The 23277-nt window shown below is 45.2% G+C and overlaps 1 long non-coding RNA gene across 1 annotated transcript; it reads right to left on the reverse strand.

The window, feature by feature from the left end:
- Window positions 1–18499: 18499 nt before the first annotated feature.
- On the reverse strand, window positions 18500–23150 carry LOC115478428. Its single transcript, XR_003943518.1, has 3 exons — window positions 23073–23150; window positions 18711–18714; window positions 18500–18511 (listed from the first exon to the last, which is right to left on the reverse strand). It is a non-coding gene; the product is annotated as an uncharacterized LOC115478428 (long non-coding RNA).
- Window positions 23151–23277: the final 127 nt, after the last annotated feature.

Raw genomic sequence — 23277 nt, forward strand, 5'->3', positions numbered from 1 at the left:
ACTGGACAAATCTCTCTTGTCGTCCCCCTTCTCCTCCACTGCTAACTCCAGGCTTCGTTCCTTTTCTCTCGCGGTACCTTATGCCTGGAATAGACTTCCTGGACCTTTACGTCTAGCTCCATCTCTACCTGTTTTCAAATCTATGCTGAAAACCCAGCTTTTCACTGCTGCTTTTGGCTCCTAGCCATTACTCATTTGCCTCCCCCCCCTCCTTGTTCCTTCTCACCCAGTACTTCCCTCACCCTTAATTGTCTTGTCTGTCTGTATTATTTTAGATTGTAAGCTCTATTGAGCAGGGACTGTCTCTCTGTGTCAGGTGTTCAGCGCTGCGTGCGTCTGGTAGCGCTATACAAATGCTAATAATAATAATAATAATAATTTTCTTCAATGGGCCTAACTGTAGGGAAGAAGTCTAAAAAGGAAAGCGAATAGAATGTTGGGTATTATTAGGAAAGGTATGGAGAACAGATGTGAGGATGTTATAATGCCGTTGTATCGCTCCATGGTGCGATTGCACCTTGAGTATTGTGTTCAATTCTGGTTGCCACATCTCAAGAAAGATATAGTGGAATTGGAAAAGGTGCAGCGAAGGGCGACGAAAATGATAGCGGGGATGGGACGACTTCCCTATGAAGAAAGACTAAGGAGGCTAGGGCTATTCAGCTTGGAGAAGAGACGGCTGAGGGGAGACATGATAGAGGTATATAAAATAATGAGTGGAGTGGAACAGGTGGATGTGAAGCGTCTGTTCACGCTTTCCAAAAATACTAGGACTAGGGGGCATGCGATGAAACTACAGTGTAGTAAATTTAAAACAAATCAGAGAAAATGTTTTTTCACCCAACGCGTAATTAAACTCTGGAATTCGTTGCCGGAGAACGTGGTGAAGGCGGTTAGCTTGGCAGAGTTTAAAAAGGGGTTAGATGGTTTCCTAAAGGACAAGTTCATAAACCACTACTAAATGGACTTGGGAAAAATCCAGAATTCCAGGAATGACATATATAGAATGTTTGTACGTTTGGGAAGCTCGCCAGGTGCCCTTGGCCTGGATTGGCCGCTGTCATGGACAGGATGCTGGGCTCAATGGACCTTTGGTCTTTTCCCAGTGTGGCATTACTTATGTACTTATGTACTAAGGGTCCTCCCAGCACCGGAACCAGTAGATCCCAAATGCCAATGCACATATTTTCACCTGCTCTGAAGGACGTGTGCATGTCCTCTCTGAATACACAAATGTATTGCAACTCCACCTCCGCTCTGCTCAGATTACGCCCCCAGAATGCCTGCCCATAAAAGCTCAGGCTCACACTTTCCGTGTTTGTACTTTTTATGTGTGTGTGTGTGTGTGGCCATGGAATTTGATAAAAGTCCTTTTCTGCTGTAAAACAGGCTTTGCGTATGGAAATGATCCCCAGCGCGTGCCGAAACGTCACCGGTGTCTCTTTTCTACAGCAGATAACAGGGCCAGACACTGAGGGGCCTGTGTTTTCTGAATCACTTCCTGAACCTGTAATACTAACCTACACTTCCAGCTTTCAAAACCTTCAGTCTCAGGGTTAAGAGGATTTCCTCAGCTGAAGGGTATCTTGTTCTAAGAACCATTGGTTCTCTCAGGACATTTGGAAAACCTCCAAGGGCTTTAAGCTGTTTTTATTTAGCAATGAAAATGCCTGCTGTGGTGATATCACAATGGCTGTTACTTCACTGAATACGTGGACACACCCAGCCCGGCAGCTATCAAAAACCTGCCGTCTTCTCGGCGACATGGTTTCTTTTTTTTTTTTTTTCCTATGGAAATGTATTTCATTGTAAACACAACGCAATAAAATTGTATTTCCTAACACACCATTCATGCAAAATGACGCCTTGTACGTAACGTACTGTATGAACAGGAAACGTTCAAATGTAATAGACTACTGCTTTTTAAGAGAACCAGGTTTTTTTTTTTTTTGTTACATTTGTACCCTGCACTTTCCCACTCATGGCAGGCTCAATGCGGCTTACATGGGCAATTGAGGGTTAAGTGACTTGCCCAGAGTCACAAGGAGCTGCCTGTGCCTGAAGTGGGAATTGAACTCAGTTCCCCAGGACCAAAGTCCACCACCCTAACCACTAGGCCACTCCTCCACTCCAGGGAATTATCCAGGGTTCTTATCTGATTTTGTCCATGAAAAACCCCTGAATCAAATCGTATTTTCGCAAGACTTCGGTCAAGGATCTTACGGCGTAATGAACTCTTCACTACGCTCAGCTGAAGAGACTCATTCAGCACACCACTTGTTCCTTTTGGATTTCCAAAGCACGTTGGACTCTGTCGGCGGAAAATAAGAACATTCAGGGCCGACTTTATAGTTAGGAGAAATAGAGAGTCACCTAGAGCACCAGAATTTGGGTCATGGAAAAAAACAATGTATTGGAGCCCCATCAATGACAAGAAAGCATCACTGGCAGAAATCCTCAGGCCCTGTCACATCCTCTTCAGAGCTGGCACCAAGAGCACATTCAGGACTCATGGCCATGGCTCAACACTTCCCGATGTATTGTGAGATCGGTTGATAGTGGGCCATGGTCATCGGCGTTGAATGTCTTCTGGAGGAAGAAGAATGGCGGGGAGCTGGAGCATATGCGCCCCCTGTTCAGTTAATCCGAGGAAGAAAGGCAGATAGGAGCCAGAGGATGGGGAAGACGATAGGTCCAGATGTTAGGGAGGAAGGGCCAGAAACTAGGAAGAGAAAAATGACAGGAGAAGCAGGGGATAGATGAACGGAACTGGAGAAGAGGTAAGACAAGGGCATAGGGAAGGGGACGAAGCTCTGAGCAGATGCTGAGGGAGAGGTAGGGGGGTGGATGGTGTGGGGGTGAGAGGCATTTGAAGACCTTGAAGGAAGAAGGGGAGAGTTACAGGCAGATGCTGGGGGTTAGGCAAGAGAAACGGATGCCGAGGAAGTTGGCAGAAGAGCAGACACTGGGGAAAAGAGAAAAGGAGGGTCATGGTGGTATGAACTGAGGTAAGAAAGGACAGACACCTCTCTTCTGTTCATGCGAAAATATTCAATCCAGTACTCAAACTACATGATCACTATTTTTTAAACATTAGTTGCAGCATTAAAAAAATGGATAGGCAGCAGCACTGAATATTGATAGAACATGGCGACTGCCGCTAATTATGCAAAATACCCCCGGATTCTATATATAACGACTAAATTTGCACATGTAAATCAGCGTGCATTGACAATTTGCAAATTAATTGATTAATGAGCCAATCAATGCCAATTATTGGCTGCTATCAATTATTGGCATTAATTGCTCTTAATTGGGATTTACATGTGATCATATTCTATCATTTATTTATTTATTTGTTACATTTGTACTCCACAATTTCCCACCTATTTGCAGGCTCAATGTGGCTTACATAGTGCCGTGAGGAGATAGCCACGTACGGTGAAGAAACAAATATAGATTGAAGTTATTTACAATGAAATACATATAAACAGACACATCAAGGGATCATAAAGAGGGAAGTTTATATAACGAATATAAAGTTCAATACAAGTTTGGATTTCTTTGTGTTGTTGGATTTAGGTAATTAAGTTGGGTCAGTAGGACATGCTCTTCCGAACAGTAATTTCCGGAAGTTGAGGAGGTGGTCGTATGTAGTCCTCAGGGTTTTTGGGAGTACATTCCAGAGTCTTGTGCCTATAAATGAGAAGCTGGATCCATGAATTGATTTATACTTGACACCTTTGCAACTAGAGTGGCGAAGATTTAAATAAGAACGTGATGATCTGATTGAGTTTCTAATTGGCAGGTCTATAAGGTTAGACATATAATGATTCATGCGGAAATCCTATAGCGTGTAAATTCAAGGGGGGGCATTCTAGGGGGCATTTTGAGGGGCGTTCCCAGAATTAACGTGCATCGTTACAGAATAGACTGCTGATAAACGTATAGCTCCTTTGTAAAATTAACCCCAATGTGCTAAGCTGGGCAGAGAATGGGGTGAGAGATAGAGGTAGGGGGTGAAAGAGAGAAAGGAATGGGGTCTGCTGCTGAGAACAGAATGGAGGGGGAGGGGGCTGCCGGAGTCACCACTGTTATAGAAGTAAGCACTGTGTTGGAGTTACCACAACCAGTAGGGGGCGTGAAAGCTGGCGCTATGTCTACATTGGGAAGAATACAAAGCTAAAGATTCGACTAGGGCACCCAGAACCCTTGCATTAAAAGCAGATCATTCTAAAAATTATTACAGAAAAAAGCTTGATAAGCTCACTTAACCCTCCAATGCCCCAGGTACAAAATAAGTACCTGAATATCAAACGTAAACCACTTTGATTGTAACCACAGAAAGGCAGTATATCAAGTCCCTTCCCCTTTCCCCTAACGTTGTGGTTTTTATAACCGTTGTACAACGATGAGTCAAATAAAAAGTGGATTTAGACAAACTCCACAAACTGTTTTACAGTCTGACTTTAAAATCTGGGAAATCTGCCAGAGCTTAGATTTATGTAACAATTGTAACTTCCGCAAAAAAAATAATAAAAACAAAGGCATTGCAGGCACTCAGGGTGCTGAAAGGGACACTGGGTTGAACACAGCTTGAACTTTGCTTTTTGCTGACCAGAATTGCACACAGCATTCGAGGTGCAGTTGCATCACGGAGCGATACAAAGGCATTATAGCATCCTCATTTTTGTTTTCCGTTCCTTTCCTAATAATTCTTAACATTCTATTTGTTTTCTTAGCCACCGCTGCACATTGAGCAGAGGGTTTCAACATATCATCAACAATAACACCTAGATCCTTTTCCTGGGCGGTGAACCTTGCATCACGTATCTATGGTTTGGGTTCCTCTTTCCTATATGCATCACTTTGCATTTGCTCCAGTTAAAAGGCATCTGCCATTTGGATAAGTACATAAGTAATGCCACACTGGGAAAAGACCAAGGGTCCATCGAGCCCAGCATCCTGTCCATGACAGCGGCCAATCCAGGCCAAGGGCACCTGGCAAGCTTCCCAAACGTACAAACATTCTATACATGTTATTCCTGGAATTGTGGATTTTTCCCAAGTCCATTTAATAGTGGTTTATGGACTTGTCCTTTAGGAAACTGTCTAACCCCCTTTTAAACTCTGCCAAGCTAACCGCCTTCACCACATACTCCGGCAACGAATTCCAGAGTTTAATTATGCGTTGGGTGAAGAAATATTTTCTCCGATTTGTTTTAAATTTACTACACTGTAGTTTCATCGCATTCCCCCTAGTCCTAGTATTTTTGGAAAGCGTGAACAGACACTTCACATCCACCTGTTCCACTCCACTCATTATTTTATATACCTCTATCATGTCTCCCCTCAGCCGTCTCTTCTCCAAGCTGAATAGCCCTAGCCTCCTTAGTCTTTCTTCATAGGGAAGTCGTCCCATTCCCGCTATCATTTTAGTCGCCCTTCGCTGCACCTTTTCCAATTCCACTATATCTTTCTTGACATGCGGCGACCAGAATTGAACACAATACTCAAGGTGTGGTCGCACCATGGAGCGATATAATGGCATTATAACATCCTCCACCTGTTTTCCATACCTTTCCTAATAATACCCAATATTCTATTCGCTTTCTGAGCCGCAGCAGCACACTGAGCAGAAGGTTTCAGTGTATTATCGACGACGACGACACCCAGATCCCTTTCTTGGTCCGTAGCTCCTAACGTGGAACCTTGCATGACGTAGCTATAATTCGGGTTCTTTTTTCCCACATGCATCACCTTGCACTTGCTCACATTAAACGTCATCTGCCATTTAGCCACCCAGTCTCCCAGTCTCGTAAGGTCCTCTTGTAATTTTTCACAATCCTCTTGTGATTTAACAACTTTGAAGAACCTTATGTCATCTCTAGGTCATTTATAAATATGTTTAAAAAGCAGTGGTCCCAGCACAGACCCCTGGGGAACCCCACTATCTACCCTTCTCCATTGAAAATACTGACCATTTAACCCTACTCTCTGTTTTCTATCTTTTAACCAGTTTTTAATCCACAATAGGACAGAACCTCCTATCCCATGACTTTCCAATTTCCTCTGGAGTCTTTCATGAGGTACTTTGTCAAATGCCTTTTGAAAATCCAGATACTCAGTATCAACCGGCTCACCTTTATCCAGAGCATAGCAAGCATCATCCTGCCCCCTTTCTAGGGGTGTTTTGCCTTTTGTTTTGTTTTCAAGAGTTTTCCCATTTTTTTTATGTTTTAACTTTATTTTTAATTTTCAAAATACATAATAAATCATAAGACAGCGATAAAGAAAACAGACCCAGTAAAGAAAATACTAAGAAACTCAAGGCAATCGAGAATCAGGTCATAAACAGGATCGATCTTAACGGAAAGATGCAAGATGCAAGAAACCACAAAGGGAGATCAAATAAATGACATCACTTAGGAAACAGACTGGCTACAGAGAGAATTTATCTCTTATACGTAGAGTCATCTGTAAACTGCCCAGCAGGACTTTGGTGCGATCAGGAGCCTGGAAACAAAGAAATAAAATTAATTTCCCCTCACCTGAAGATATCTGGACTACCTTATAATCTGGCCATGGCTTTCCTTCAAGAAATGCTTTAAATTCTTTGGGCAAAAGTAGAGGCTGACAAAGGACGAATTACCAACGGAGATGTAAATCCAACAGTCTTTATTATGCTAAAAAGGAGGACCCGACACACACGGGCTGTGTTTCGACGCACGCAAGTGTCTACATCAGGGGGTCAAACAATAAACTCTAAAACAGAGCACAGGACCGCAGTCCTGCTGAGGTTTAAAGTAAATGCTGATGCAATCTAAGGAAGGAATAAACTGTCGGAGCTAAATTCGTGAAATTTGATGTAGACGCGTGCGTCGAAACACGGCCCGTGTCGGGTCCTCCTTTTTAGCATAATAAAGACTGTTGGATTTACATCTCCGGTGATGATTCATCCTTTGTCAGCCTCTACTTTTGCCTGCTGTGTTTTCCTGTTGTATTTTTTCCTGTTTTGCTTTTAAAATTCTTTGGGCTCATAAATACAGACTGGCAGTGGCGTACAAAGGGGGGGGGCGTGGGGGGCGGTCTGCCCCGGGTGCAGGCTGCTGGGGGGGGGGGTGCTGCGTGCCTGTCGGCTCTGCTGGTTCCCTGCTCTCTGTGCCCCGGAACAGGTTACTTCCTGTTCCGTGGCAGAGAGAGCAGGGCCAGCAGAGCTGACAGGTGCCCGGCTGCTCCCAGCAGCCAAGAAGGCACCCGGGGGGGAGTGTTGATGCGCCGGAAGGGGGGGGGGGTTGATGCGCCGGAAGGGGGGGTTGATGCGCCGGAAGGGGGGGTTTCTGCTGCACCTGGGGCGGGGGGGGGGGGGTGCGCAGCGGCAATCCGCCCTGGGTATCAGCCGACCTAGGATCGCCACTGCAGACTGGCCAATATTGCGTCCATGGGAGGAAGGGCAGCTAAGTTCTGGATTTTCAATGCCGGGCTATTTCCGCTGACCGGCATTGAATATCTGGTTTTTTTTTTGGACGACTTAAACTTAACCGGCCAAGTTAATATTCAGCACTGGCCAATTAAGTTTATAGCGGCCAAAGATAGGACTGTTATTTAGATGGTCCGATTTGGCCGCTAAATTTAGCCGGCAAAATGCTGAATATTTGCGGCTGACCGATTTTATCACGGGATACAGCCAGTTAGCCACCACCTGGAGATTCTATATATGGCGCCTAGAATTGTGTGCCAAAATCCAGGTGCATTCTGAAACTACGCCCGTAACTTAATTCACTCAACAAGCCGATCAGTGTTTTTAACAGCACTTAACAAGCAATAATGAGCACTAATTGACAAAAATAAGAAAGTTACGCACACAACTTGGTGAGCACATTGTATAATGAACTGCGCCTAAATGGTGAAGCGCGCAATTCAAAATAAATGCGTGCAGTTCAAAAGGGGCGTGTTTATGGGCATTTCACTGGACGTTCCAAAATGTATACACGTAGTTACAGAATGCGGCACAGTCCGTCTAAATCTTTGTGCCAGGATTTATGCCTGGTTTTTGTTGGTGTAAATGGGCAAACTCAGGTTTAGGTGCAATGATATCACTAAGCATATTCTATATACTGCACATAAATCTTGTAGCTGTTGTGCATGGAGTTTTTAGGTGCCACATATATTTATTTATTGAGATTTTGCTCACACCTTTTTCAGGTACACTGGATATTTCTCCATCCCTGGAGGACTCTCAATCTAATTTTGTAGAGGGTTAAGTGACTTGCCCAAGATCACAAGGAGCAGCAGGGGGATTTGAACCAGCCACCTCTGGATTGCAAGACCGGTGCTCTAACCACTACTGTTACTTTTTGGGGTTCTACATGGAATATTTATTTATTTATTGAGATTTTGCTCACACCTTTTTCAGTAGTAGCTCAAGGTGAGTTACATTCAGGTACTCTGGATATTTCTCTGTCCCAGGAGGGCTCACAATCTAAGTTTGTACCTGAGGCAATGGAGGGTTAAGTGACTTGCACAAGATCACAAGGAGCAGCGGTGGGATTCAAACCGGCCACCTCTGGATTGCAAGACCTGTGCTCTAACCACTAGGCCACTCCTCCATATAGAGTGTGCTAATATTCAGCAGAGCTAACTGGCTATCTCGTGCTGAATATTAGTGCTTAGCTGGTTAAGCGCTGTTTAACCAGCCAGGAGCCGTCCCTAGTGGATTACATAGTGCTGAATGTCGGCCAGATAGGGCCCGATATTCCTACCTGTATAAGCCCCATTTATCAGGGCTGTACCCATGTTCAATACCATTATCCAGCTTAGAAAGGTGCTTGTGGGGGATAGGGGTGGAGGGGAGGGTCAGTTCAAGGAAGTGAGGTCTTTTGCTTGGGGGGAGAAGGGCTGCTATTTATACAGCTCTGGCCCCTTTAAGATGGTACCCAGGAGCATTGGGTCGCATGCTAGAATGTTACTCAGCAGACCTAGACAATCCCCCAGATTCTGTGTAGGTCATCCACAATTAGGTGCTCAGTTTTGGGTGCGGATCATAGATCTGTGCACACAGTAATGAGCTAAGTTGGCGCTAACAATTTATAATTGGCATTAACGCGCACCTAATTGGCAGAAATGAGGATCTGCCCCACACCCTATTCTATAACATGCGTGCCTAAATTTCATAATGCGCAACTCCAAAGGGGATGTGACCATGGGAGGGGCATGGGGTATTCCCAGAATTTAATGGAGTGTAGCCTAATGGTTAGTGCACTGGGCTTTGATCCTGGAGACCTGGGTTTGATTCCCACTGCAGCTCCTTGTGACCTTGGGCAAGTTGCTTAACCCTTCATTGCCCTGGGTATAAATAAGTACTGTATATCCTATGTAAACTGCTTTGAATATAATTGCAAAAACCACAGAAAGGCGGTATATCAAGTCCCATTTCCCTTTCCCTATTTGAGATTCTACACGGAATGTTGCTAGTGGAGGAGTAGCCTAGTGGTTAGTGCAGCAGATTTTGATCCTGGGGAGCTGGGTTCAATTTCCACTGTAGCTCCTTGTGACTCTGGGCAAGTCACTTAACCCTCCATTGCCCCTGGTACAAAATAAGTACCTATATATATGTAAACTGCTTTGAATATAGTTGCAAAATACCACAGAAAGGCTCATTTCCCTATTTGAGATTCTACATGGAATGTTGCTACTATTTGAGATTCTACATGGAATGTTGCTGTTGCTACTATTTGAGATTCTACATGGAATGTTGCTAGTATTGGAGATTCTGTTGCTACTGTTTGAGATTCTACATGGAATGTTGCTATTCCACTAGCAACATTCCATGTAGAAGCCTGCCCTTGCAGATCAGCAACGCGGCCGCGCAGGCTTCTGTTTCTGTGAGGCTGACGTCCTGCACATATGTGCAGGACGTCAGACTCACAGAAACAGAAGCCTGCGCGGTCGCATTGCTGATCTGCAAGGGCAGGCTTCTACATGGAATGTTGCTAGTGGAGGAGTAGCCTAGTGGTTAGTGCAGTGGACTCTGATTCTGGAGAACTGGATTTGATTCCCACTGCAGCTCCTTGTGACTCTGGGCAAGTCACTTAACCCTCCATTGCCCCTGGTACAAAATAAGTACCTGAATACATGTAAACCAGTTTGAATGTAGTTGCAAAAACCTCAGAAAGGCAGTATATCAAGTCCCTTTCCCCCTTTATCTGCTGTCATTTACTATGTTACATGTTAATGTGGCTCCTTAGGACTCCCAACTTGCTGTATTCATCTCTTAGTTCGTGTAGTGCAATTACTTAAGAGGCAGTTAAACATCAAAAAAGGAAAACACTACAAGTTGTATGTTTTCAACGGGGAAGAGCGCTATCTGAACGCAGAGCCTATTTCTAGTTAAAACAACAGCGCAGGCTGCTTGCGAACCACAGGTGTTTCCTTCTTCTCTCTGGGGTGTTCATGGGAACATTGGTATATGGGTTTCCCCTCTGCTTTTAACTTTTCTGCTTCAGTGCCTTCAAGCTAAGAGGAGTCAGAAGCTACAAAGAAACGCAGGGTAAATATTTAATCAAAGCTAGTTTAGAAAATCATGCACACAGTATGAGAACGAACGCAGGAGGTTTTACCCTTCCCTTCTATTTCCTGCAGTCTTCTCTTTAGATTTCAGAGTATTGTCTACAATGACACCCAGATCTTTTTCTTGAGTGCTGACCACCAAGGTGGACCCTAGCATCAGTTGTGAGCTAGATCTAACTCCTCTGGACAGCCTGCCTTCTTGTGCTTTCTGAATACAGGTGCGGATGATTTGGGTAGAGCTCAGTCCCTCTGCCTCCCTGTGCCCCATCCGACAGGGATCTTTTTATTCTCTGAGCAGAAGTATTTCTAGATTTCCAGATGTTATTCAATCCTGCCTGCCTTGTTGTAACCTGCTTCCCTCTGCTGTCTTTTCCTTACAGCTGTGATTCTCAGCCCAGTTTGGTTTTCAGGGGATCTACAATGAATATAAAAGAGACAGTTTTGCACGTGAGTAAATTTATCTCATCCATACTTATTGTGGTTTGCACAGATTTTGGGAACTGGAGTTCTTTCTTGTTAGCATTCAGCAGGTTCTTCCAGTTCTTTCGAGAGTTGAACGCCAACTCTGCTGTCCCAGAGGGTTAGATTCAGGGGGAACAGAACACTTTTTTTTAGGTGTAGGGGACAAGCAAATCAATTTCCAGCCCTGACCCCAAACTTGCTAATTGCTGATGGTGTGTTGGACAAAATTGGTTGGGCCATGGCACCACTGACCCACCCTATTCTGCTGCCTGCGGTACACAGGTAATGCACAAAATGGAAACAGACTTTTCTAATGACTGTCAGCAAATGCAACCTAAGACCCCTGAGCTATCCCAGAACTGCAGAAAATGACTTCCCTCATACTGGGCTGAACTCTTGAGTCTTGGGCCTGTCTCTTTCCCTGGTTATAGCTGGCAAAAGATCACATCCCCATAACATTACCAAATCTTTAAAAGAGAAAACCTCACCTCCGACACACTATACCAACAATTGCTCTCCCCAAACATGAAACATAACCCCTGATCCACCCAAACACAAGATCCGTGTCTTTCAGAGCCCCATACACATCCTCCGGAGCCCTCCAAAAACATAATCCATGATCCCCCAGAGGTGATCCCTCCCCCCATACATACCTCTAGGCCACAGCCCCCACCATGCTTGGATGCTTGGAATGCCCTCCCGCGGGAGGTGGTGGAGATGAAAACGGTAACGGAATTCAAACATGCATGGGATATGCATAAAGGAATCCTGTGCAGTAGGAATGGATCCTCAGAAGCTTAGCCGAAATTGGGTGGCGGAGCAGGTGGGGGGAAGAGGGGTTGGTGGTTGGGAGGTGAGGATAGTGGAGGGCAGACTTATATGGTCTGTGCCAGAGCCGGTGATGGGAGGCGGGACTGGTGGTTGGGAGGCGGGAAATACTGCTGGGCAGACTTGTACGGTCTGTGCCCTGAATAAGGCAGGTACAAATCAAGGTAAGGTATACACATATGAGTTTGTCTTGTTGGGCAGACTGGATGGACCATGCAGGTCTTTTTCTGCCGTCATCTACTATGTTACTATGTTACCAGCATATGACCCCCTTTCAGAATCTCCCTAAACTCTTGCCTCAGACCCAGGGAGCCACATGAAGGGAGAAGAATGCACAGGTGGTTGCATTCTTCAAGTCTTGTGAAGTTGTGGCCATCTCCTGAGGAATGAGAGGTGGCAAATCTTCTTCATCTACCACCCTGAGATTTTCGTCTCCATAAGACACCGACCTGGAGAGCTCCTCCATAGACAGACACAAAATCCATCCTCAGAGACCCCCCCCACCCCTCCATCATGCACATCCCCCAGACACTCTCCATGACCTCCAAGCAGAAGATTTCCGCAGGGCCCCCTGAACACATCCTTCACTCCCAGAGACACCCTTCACACGTCATTGACAGCCCTCAATGAACATCACCTCATCTTGCCCACACATGGTTGGTTGATAGTTTCATCGGTGAACGTTCCCTCTTCACGAACTCCTCCCTCTTCAATCCAGTGCCCTTTGCCCAGTCCTGAGCAACAACAAAGGTGGAAGCTCCTGCTGCTTCTTCCAATTCGACTAGTTTAACTCCGTGACCCACAGTAGAGAATCAGCAGTACGTCTGCAGGACACAGAACACCTGCTGCAACTGACTGGTTCTAACATACGGTGGCAGCATAGAGCAGGGCTACACCGCACAGTATGATATAACACACCTGCTACTGCTGACTGGTTCTGCCCAGGCAGCTGCCCCACAAACACATGATGGCAGCAAAGAGCGTGACAATATTGCACAGCACGTGTGATTACACTATGCCCTTCACAGCCACCTGCACCCAGACATTTCCTGGAAACATCACTGGCTGGGTTATGAAGCAGCCTTTATCTATGGGATCCTACCCGGTCTACATCTGCAGCACTGCATGAATACCAGCTTCTAAGTGACTTTGTTTGAAACTTCTGTCAGCAGCTGCTAAGGATAAAAAAAAAAAAAGATTTGAAGTGGTTCAGAGAAAAGTGACAAAAAGGGTAAGGGCTTTGCACCAAGGGGCGAATGAGGAGAGACTTGCAGGCTTATTTTCAAAAGAGAAGGGCACCCATCTTTCGACACAAATCGGGAGATGGGCGTCCTTCTCCCAGGGTCGCCCAATCGGCATAATCGAAAGCCGATTTTGGGCGTCCTCAACTGCTTTCCGTCGCGGGGACGACTAACGTTCACGGGGGCGTGTCGGAAGCGTAGCGAAGGTGGGACTGGGGCGTGCTTAACACATGGGCGTCTTCGGCCGATAATGGAAAAAAGAAGGGCATCCCTCACGAGCACTTGGTCGACTTTACTTGGTCCATTTTTTCTTGCGACCAAGCCTCAAAAAGCTGCCCGAACTGACCAGATGACCACCAGAGGGAATCAGGGATGACCTCCCCTTACTCCCCCAGTGGTTACTAACCCCCTCCCACCCTCAAAAAATACTTTTTAAATACTTTTTGCGAGCCTGAAATGTCATACCCAGCTCCCTGACAGCAAGCAGTATGCAGGTCCCTGGAGCAGTTTTAGTGGGTGCAGTGCACTTCAGGCAGGTGGACCCAGGCCCATCCCTCCCCCTACCTGTTACACTTGTGGTGGTAAATGTGAGCCCTTCAAAACCCACCACAAACCCATTATACCCACATGTAGGTGCCCCCCTTCACCCCTTAGGGCTATGGTAGTGTTGTACAATTGTGGGGAGTGGGTTTTGGGGGCTCAGCACCCAAGGTAAGGGAGCTATGCACCTGGGAGCAATTTCTGAAGTCCACTGCAGGGTGCCCGGTTGGTGTCCTGGCATGTTAGGGGGACCAGTGCACTATGAATGCTGGCTCCTCCCACGACCAAAGGGCTTGGATTTGGTCGTTTCTGAGATGGGTGTCCTCGGTTTCCATTATCGCTGAAAACCGGGGACGACCATCTCTAAGGACAACCATCTCCGAGGTTAATCTAAATGTTGAGATTTAGGCGTCCCCGACCGTATTATCGAAATGAAAGATGGACGCCCATCTTGTTTCATATAATACGAGTTTCCACACCCCTTCGCTGGGATGTCCTGTGAGGACGCCCTCAGGAAAACTTGGGCACCCCATTCGATTATGCCCCTCTTAGTGATCTGGAGGAAAGGAGAGACAGGGGTGATATGATACAGACATTCAAATATTTGAAGGATATTAATACACAAACCTTTTCCAGAGACGGGAAAGCGGTAGGACAGAATTCAGGTTGCAGGGGGGATGATTCAGGAATAACGTCAGGAAGTACTTTTTCATGGAGAGGGTGGTAGATACCTGGAACGCCCTCCCATGGGAGGTGATGGAAATGAAAATGGTGACAAAATTGAAAAATGTGTGGGATAAACACAAAGGAATCCTGCATAGAAAGAATGAAACCAAACAACCTTAGAGGTGCTTAGATGGCAAATCCAGTAATTGTGAAGCAAAGCCGGTGCTGGGCAGACTTCTAAGGTCTGTGTCCTGAAAATGACAAGGACAAATCAAGCTCAAGTATGCATATGTAGTATTGCATCATACCTTATGTTATGAGTTTATCTTGTTGGGTGGACCATATAGGTCTTTATCTACCGTCATCTACTATGTTATTAAGTAACTGACCTGGCCAGAAAATAATCGGCCAGGAAGGCTGAACTCTGGCCAATTGGCCGCCTTATCCCACCCTCCCTAATCAGAGGGGAATTCCAGTTCACTGTAGAAGCCTAACAGGAACAGAGAAGAATGGGACTCTGCCGGTTATTCTAAAGACATGTGAGCCATGAGACACTGACTCATTAAAAAGCCGTGGGAAATAAATTGACAGGAGGGTAAGCCAGGCATGAGCTAAATAAAAGAAAAAAAAATAAAGACAAAGATGTATAAAAGCAGCAATTAAAACACCTGTGCTGTGGAGGAGTGGCCTAGTGGTTAGGGTGGTGGACTTTGGTCCTGGGGGGGAACTGAGTTCCATTCCCACTTCAGGCACAGGCAGCTCCTTGTGACTCTGGGCAAGTCACTTAACCCTCCATTGCCCCATGTAAGCTGCATTGAGCCTGCCATGAGTGGGAAAACGCAGGGTACAAATGGAACAAAAATAAAATAGATACTATTGGAGATTCTACATGGAATGTTGCTATTATTGGAGATTCTACATGGAATGTTGCTACTATTGTCCATTCTACATGGAATGTTGCTACTACTAGAGATTCTACATGGAATGTTGCTATTCCACTAGCAACATTCCATGTAGAAGGCTGCGCAGGCTTCTGTTTCTGTGAGTCTGACATCCTGCACGTACGTGCAGGACGTCAGACTCACAGAAGCAGAAGCCTGCGCGGCCACATTGGTGATCTGCAAGGGCCGACTTCTACATGGAATGTTGCTAGTGGAATAGCAACATTCCATGTAGAATCTCAAATAGTAGCAACAGTGGAGGAGTGGCCTAGTGGTTAGGGTGGTGGACTTTGGTCCTGAGGAACTGAGTTTGATTCCCACTTCAGGCACAGGCAGCTCCTTGTGACTCTGGGCAAGTCACTTAACCCTCCATTGCCCCATGTAAGCCGCATTGAGCCTGCCATGAGTGGGAAAGCGCAGGGTACAAATGTAACAAAAATAAAATAGATACTATTGGAGATTCTACATGGAATGTTGCTACTATTGGAGATTCTACATGGAATGTTGCTATTCTGCTAGCAACATTCCATGTAGAAGGCTGCGCAGGCTTCTGTTTCTGTGAGTCTGACGTCCTGCACGTACGTGCAGGACGTCAGACTCACAGAAGCAGAAGCCTGCGCGGCCACATTGGTGATCTGCAAGGGCCGACTTCTACATGGAATGTTGCTAGTGGAATAGCAACATTCCATGTAGAATCTCCAATAGTAGCAACAGTGGAGGAGTGGCCTAGTGGTTAGGGTGGTGGACTTTGGTCCTGAGGAACTGAGTTTGATTCCCACTTCAGGCACAGGCAGCTCCTTGTGACTCTGGGCAAGTCACTTAACCCTCCATTGCCCCATGTAAGCTGCATTGAGCCTGCCATGAGTGGGAAAACGCAGGGTACAAATGTAACAAAAATAAAATATGTTGTCACTGGAGCAATTATACACTCAAGGTGTACAGTTAAGTGACCCTCTGCATATCTAATCAAATCTTGCATCTGCTACAGATCATCATAACAGGGTTTTCAACCCAGTTCTTGAGACACCCCCAGCCAGTTAGGTTTTCAGGATAACCATAAAAAGGGCTTTTTTTGAGGGGGTACTGAGTACTGGCACCTTTTCCATTGTCTGCTAAAATTGACCCATGGTCCCCAAGTTTTAATGAAACAGCTCAGGCTCTACACACCAATTCTGCCTAGTCATAGATTCTGTGACTGGTTGCAGGGGGCCTGGCTATTGTGGGGTGGGTCCCTCAGTGATCACCCCACCCCTGAAGGGTGGCCTAGCATTTGAGTACCGGCACCTTTTTTGCTAGGAGAAATGCACTGACCATAATGAATAGGCATGAGATAAATATACACGCTCTGTCTCCATTGTATGCAAATCTAGCTCATCCATAAGTACATAAGTAATGCCACACTGGGAAAAGACCAAGGGTCCATCGAGCCCAGCATCCTGTCCACGACAGCGGCCAATCCAGGCCAAGGGCACCTGGCAACCTTCCCAAACGTACAAACATTCTATACATGTTATTCCTGGAATTGTGGATTTTTCCAAGTCCGTTTAGTAGCGGTTTATGGACTTGTCCTTTAGGAAACCGTCCAACCCCTTTTTAAACTCTGCTAAGCTAACCGCCTTCACCACATTCTCCGGCAATGAATTCCAGAGTTTAATTACACATTGGGTGAAGAAACATTTTCTCCGATTTGTTTTAAATTTACTACACTGTAGTTTCATCACATGCCCCCTAGTCCTAGTATTTTTGGAAAGCGTGAACAGATGCTTCACATCCACCTGTTCCACCTGTTCCACTCCACTCATTATTTTATATACCTCTATCATGTCTCCCCTCATTGTGGGTATCCTGAAAACTCGACTGGGAAGGTGTGTCCCAAGGACAGGGTTGACAAACCCTGCCATAGACTAAGGGGTTCTTTTGCACTTACCATACAGTAGGTGAGCCAAATGACTGGGTAGCTTGAAAAGGAGCAGAGATGTTTATGTAGACTTTAGAAAACATGTCTGTACGTAGAGAGGGAGATTCTGGAGCTCATTTTCAAAAGAGGAAAAACGTCCAAAAAGTGGCATTAATCTGCATTTGGATGTTTTCTCACAAAAACCTCCAAATTGTTTTTTTCAAAACCAATTTTTAGATGTTTTTTCTATGAAGTCCGTCAGAAGGTGCATTCAAATCACAAGGGGGGCATGGCAGGGGCGTGTTAAGGGCGGGATCTGGGCGTTCCTAACATTTGGATGTTTTTAAGTCATAATTGGAACAAAACAAAACCGTCCAGGACTAAAATTAAGACGTTTTGACCTAGACAAAAAGTTGCCCTAAATGACCACTGGAGGGAATCTGGGATGACCTCCCCTTACTCCCCCCATGGTCACTAACCCTTCCCACCCCCCAGAAAATGTGATTAAAAATATTACTTGCCAGCCTCAGATGTTATGCTCAGGTCCCTAGAGCAGTCTAGTGGTGGGTGCAGTGCACTACCGACAGGTGGACCCAGACCCATACCTCCCCCCTACCTGTTACACTTGTGATGGAAACTGTGAGCCCTCCAAAACTCACCCATATATAGGTGCTATGATAGTGTGTACAGTTTGGGGTAGTGGTTTTTGGGTGGGTTTGGGGGTGCTCAGCAGGCAAGATAAGGGAGCAATGGTGAGATGTGTACCTGGGAGCATTTTATGAAGTCCACTGCAATGCCCCCCAGTGGGCTCTATTGCTTTCCTGGGATGTCTAGGGGACCAGTCGGACTTAGATGTCATATCGAAAATGCCCTTCCACGTAAGTGGAAGCCTCCTTCCAGGTGCTGTAATGCTATAATAGGAACTTTTGGGTTGTGAAGGGGGAGTGGAAGAAGAGTGCACATCACCTCCTCCCCTTCCGCCCTCCGAGGATGATTCCGGTACTCTTCCCTTCCATACCTGAGCACGGAATGGAGGCAGCAGGAAGTACTCGGCTGCCAGGACTTGGCCAGGGCTCAGAGTTGGGAAACAGCTCGAAGTGCGTCAGGTATCGGGGCCTCGGTGACAGTGAGCGAACATTAACCGGAAGTGAGCTGCGCTCCCTGTTTGTATGAGCGATCGCTCACGCGCTCCCCTTAGAGAGAACAATGCTTATTACCTACAAAATAAGTGTCGTAAGTGCTCACGTGCTAATCATGTGGCCTATTAATTCAAAAAAATAAAAAAAGTGACCATTTTTACCTATGCGGTAAAGGCCACTTTTACTGCAGTTTGGTATAAGGGTCCCATATTTTGTTACATTCTTGGACTGATTGATGCTTGAGAGTGCTGTGCAACTATTAGAACCTTTACATATGGCTATTATTAATTTTTCTCTCTTCCGAAGGTCCAAAATAATATTGTTTTTGAACCACAAGGTTACTGTTATGAATTTGTTTGATAGTCTTTATAAAATAGGTGCATTTAAAAAATGTAGGCATCCCTTGTTATTTTCCTTCTTGCTTGACTTTACTGTACGAGTTCTTGCTTGTGTATATTTTTAATATTATTATAAACTAGTAAAAAAAGGCCCGTTTCGTAAACAAATGAAACGGGCGCTAGCAAGGCTATAGAGAGAGTGTGTATATGTATGTGTGTCTGTGTGTGTGTGACACAGAGAAAGTGTGTGTGTGTGCCTCTGTGTGAAAGAGAGTGTGCACAGGTAGGGTGAAAATGAAGAGACAGCAGTGAAATTTTACATAGGACAGCTGAACCATTTGAGGCGTGTTTGTGTGTCTGTGTGAGAGAGTGTGTATATGTGTGTGGGTGCGTGTGTGTGAGATAGAGACAGTGTAAGTGTGTGTGTGTGCCTCTGTGTGAAAGAGAGTGTGCACAGGTAGGGTGAAAATGAAGAGACAGCAGTGAAATTTTATATAGGACAGCTGAACCATTTGAGGCGTGTTTGTGTGTCTGTGTGAGAGAGTGTGTATGTGTGTGTGGGTGCGTGTGTGTGAGATAGAGACAGTGTAAGTGTGTGTGTGTGCCTCTGTGTGAAAGAGAGTGTGCACAGGTAGGGTGAAAATGAAGAGACAGCAGTGAAATTTTACATAGGACAGCTGAACCATTTGAGGCGTGTTTGTGTGTCTGTGTGAGAGAGTGTGTATATGTGTGTGGGTGCGTGTGTGTGAGATAGAGACAGTGTAAGTGTGTGTGTGTGCCTCTGTGTGAAAGAGAGTGTGCACAGGTAGGGTGAAAATGAAGAGACAGCAGTGAAATTTTATATAGGACAGCTGAACCATTTGAGGCGTGTTTGTGTGTCTGTGTGAGAGAGTGTGTATGTGTGTGGGGGGGCGTGTGTGTGTGAGATACAGACAGTGTAAGTGTGTGTGCGTGTGTGTGAAAGGGTAGGGTGAAAATGAAGAGACAGCATTATAACTGTACATAGCACAGCACAAACATTTGAGGCAGTTCTTGCCTCATCTCCCCTGCCGCCCCCTCCATACCCAACGATTTGTCTTCCATCCCCCCTGTGTCCCGTGTGTATGTGTATATGAGAGAGAGAGAGAGAGAGAGAGAGAGAGGTGCTAGCAGTCCCTGTGATAGTGGCAGGTCAGTTGCTCATTATAGCCAGTTAAGAGTGAGAGTGTGTGTCTATGTGCTGGGTTTTTTCCTTCCCTCATATGCCCTCCGTGTCCGTTTGTGTGGAGAGCAGAGATCTATATGGTCCTTTTAGCGTTGCTGTTGACGTCGTGTAGCAACTATTGCTGCTGGTTTTCATTGTTCCGCAATGTGTCTTATGTCACGTTCCGTCACTTAGTAACGGGTTCGCGATGCGATTGGTTGAGTGTCATTGGTCCGCCCTCGACGTCATGACGTTTTACGTGGGGGGCGGGGCCAACACTCATGGGTGAATTCCTGGTTTCACTACCATGCATTTAGAACGTTGGGACTTGTGGAGGCTTCACAACGTTGGAGGTGCGTTTTTAGTAGAGAGATAATTTTTTTTAATGTAGGCACCCTACTATGAAATTACCCTCATTGAAGGCAATTTCCAAAAGCCATTTACCTGGGTAAATTGCTATTTACTGAGGTGAAAGGGATATTTGAAACCTGTTCACATTGTTTTGCTTTGTCCACAGACAATCCCTTTGCCTCCCCTAGGAAGCTGCTACCTTAAGGAACTTCCTAGTTTGCCGGATGGTTCTGCCAGCCCTGTCTGAGAGACAAAAATAGCAGTGACAGGTAGCAAATAGGGTTTCTTCATTCACTGGATTTGTGAAAAGACTGAGAGAAAAGATTTAGCCAAAAGCTGTTTGACATCAATGCGTAAGGTGATGTAACAGCCAAAGTAGTAGCATTTGGTAAACCATGAAGGACACACATGTACAGCAGGCAAAAAAGATGGTTCCTGATGAACAGACAAGTGCTGTCAGACTCCCTGTACTTGTGACGTCCCTGAGAAAAGTAGAGTTGTAATAGGATGTATATAAAATACTGAGTGAAGAGGAAATGGGTAGACATGAATCGCTTGCTTACTCTTTCCAAAAATACTAGAACTAGGGGACATGCAGTGAACCTACTAAGTAGTAAATTTAAAACAAATTAGAGAAAATATTTCTTCACTCAATGTGTAATTAAACTCTGGAATTCGTTGCCAGAAAATGTGTTAAAAGCAGTTAGCTTAGCAGGGTTTAAAAAAAGGTTTGGACCATTTCCAAAAGTCCATAAACCATTATTAAGATGGACTTGGGACAATCCATTGCTTATTTCTAGGATAAGCAACATAAAATCTGTTTTACTGTTTTGGGATCTTGCCAGGCACTTGTGACTTGGATTGGCCACTGTTGGAAACAGGATACTGGGCCTGATGGACCTTCGGTCGGTCCCAATGTGGCAACACTTAGGAGTCCTTTTACAAAGGCACATAGGCGCCTACATGTGTCCAACTACTGCCCAGCGGTAATTCCATTTTTTTTGCGCATCCAATGCACGCATCGGAAAATATATGTATTTTTTGGCACGCGGCGCTAACCGGGCGGTAATCAGTAGTGTATGTGCGCTGACGATTACCGCCCAGTTAATGCGTGAGACCTTACTGCTAAGTCAATGAGTGGCAGTAAGGTCTCAGGACCAAAATGGCCGCGCGCCAATTTTTATTTTGCCGCACGTCCATTTTCGGTCAAAAAAGGGGCTTTTTATTATAGGTGCGCGCATCCAAAACACACGCCTACACTAGTGCAGGCCATTTTTTGTCACGCCTTAGTAAAAGAACCCTAAGCTCTGGAATCACAATTTAAAACCAGCACTCGTGCAGCCCACCATTCAGGATCTGATTCTAAAATTGATCTCTAATCAATAACCCCTCCATTCTATAATCTTGCACACAAAATTTTATGCTTAGTGTGTAAAATTGCACGCACAGATTAAAGAACACCTATGGTTGGCACACGTCGCTTAATTGACAGCTGTTACACTAACAACCAATTATCATGTTCATTGGAGTTAATTGGTGCTAATTGGCACTAATTTGCAGTTCTGTTCAAAATTCTGCTGCACGACTAATATTCCCGCCAGGGTCGTTATGCTCATATTAGCCCTCTCCTCAAGTCACTTCACTGGCTTCCTATCTGTTTCCGCATACAGTTCAAACTCCTCTTATTGACCTAGAAGTGCATTCACTCTGCAGCTCCTCAGTACCTCTCCACTCTCATCTCTCCCTACATTCCTCCCCGGGAACTCCATTCACTGGGTAAATCTCTCTTATCTGCACCCTTCTCCTCCACTGCTAGCTCCAGACTCTGTTCCTTTTATCTTGCTGCACCATATGCCTGGAATAGACTTCCTGAGCCGGTATATCAAGCTCCATCTCTGGCCGTCTTCAAATCTAAGCTAAAAGCCCACCTTTTTGATGCTGTTTTTAACTCCTAACCCTATTCACTTGTTCAGAACCCTTATTTTATCATCCTCACTTTAATATTCCCTTATCTCTTGTTTGTCCTGTTTGTCTGTCCTAATTAGATTGTAAGCTCTGTCGAGCAGGGACTGTCTCTTCATGTTCAAGTGTACAGCTCTGCGTACGTCTAGTAGCGCTATAGAAATGATAAGTAGTAGTAGTACTATTTGAGATTCTGCATGGAATCTTGCTATTCTTTGAGATTCTGCATGGAACCTTGCTACTCTTTGGGATTCTGGAATCTTGCTACTCTTTGGGATTCCGGAATCTTGCTACTCTTTGTCCTCATCTCTTGTTTGTCCTGTTTGTCTGTCCTAATTAGATTGTAAGCTCTGTCGAGCAGGGACTGTCTCTTCATGTTCAAGTGTACAGCTCTGCGTACGTCTAGTAGCGCTTTAGAAATGATAAGTAGTAGTAGTTATGCAAAAATCTGCACTTCAGCAGTATTCTCTCTTTTTTATTTAGGCAATTTCAACATTCAAACTACAAGACACAACTTGCTCAAGAAAGTAAGATGAGATACGTGAAATAGTAATTTCAGTCAATATTCTCTAATCTTAGCATGCAAATTCTACAGCGTGTAACTGCAAGGGGGTGGGATGTGGTACTGGCCTGGTTGGGTTTAGGGACGTGCGCGCCTGGAGATCTGCGTCCAAATCCAGGCAGATTCTTTAACACTACGTGTAACTTAATTGGCTTTAACAAGCTAATTAGCATTGATAACAGCAGTTAACAAGCAATAATGAGCACTAATTGGCAATAATTAGAATTTATGCACACAACTCGCTAAGCGTATTCTATAACACAGTGTTCCTATGTTCTAACGTGCGCAGGCAAAAAGGGGCATGGTTGTGGGTCTTTCCTGGGTGTTCAGATATTTACACATGTAGTTATAGAATATGGCTCTCTGAGCCTAAATCTATGCGCCATAATTTACGTCATGTTTTCATTGGTTGTAAATAGAAGCACATAGTTTTAGGTGCCGGGATATAGACTAAGCGTATTCTATATACCGCGCCTAAATCTAGGCGTAGCTTACAGAATACACTTAGTTGGAAATGTTTTCCGCACTGATTTTTTTTAGGCACTATATATAGAATCTCCCCCATTACAGTTACCGACAGCTATGCATGCAACTGTAA

This window comes from Microcaecilia unicolor, chromosome 10 (assembly GCF_901765095.1).
Source record: "Microcaecilia unicolor chromosome 10, aMicUni1.1, whole genome shotgun sequence".
NCBI lineage: Eukaryota > Metazoa > Chordata > Amphibia > Gymnophiona > Siphonopidae > Microcaecilia > Microcaecilia unicolor.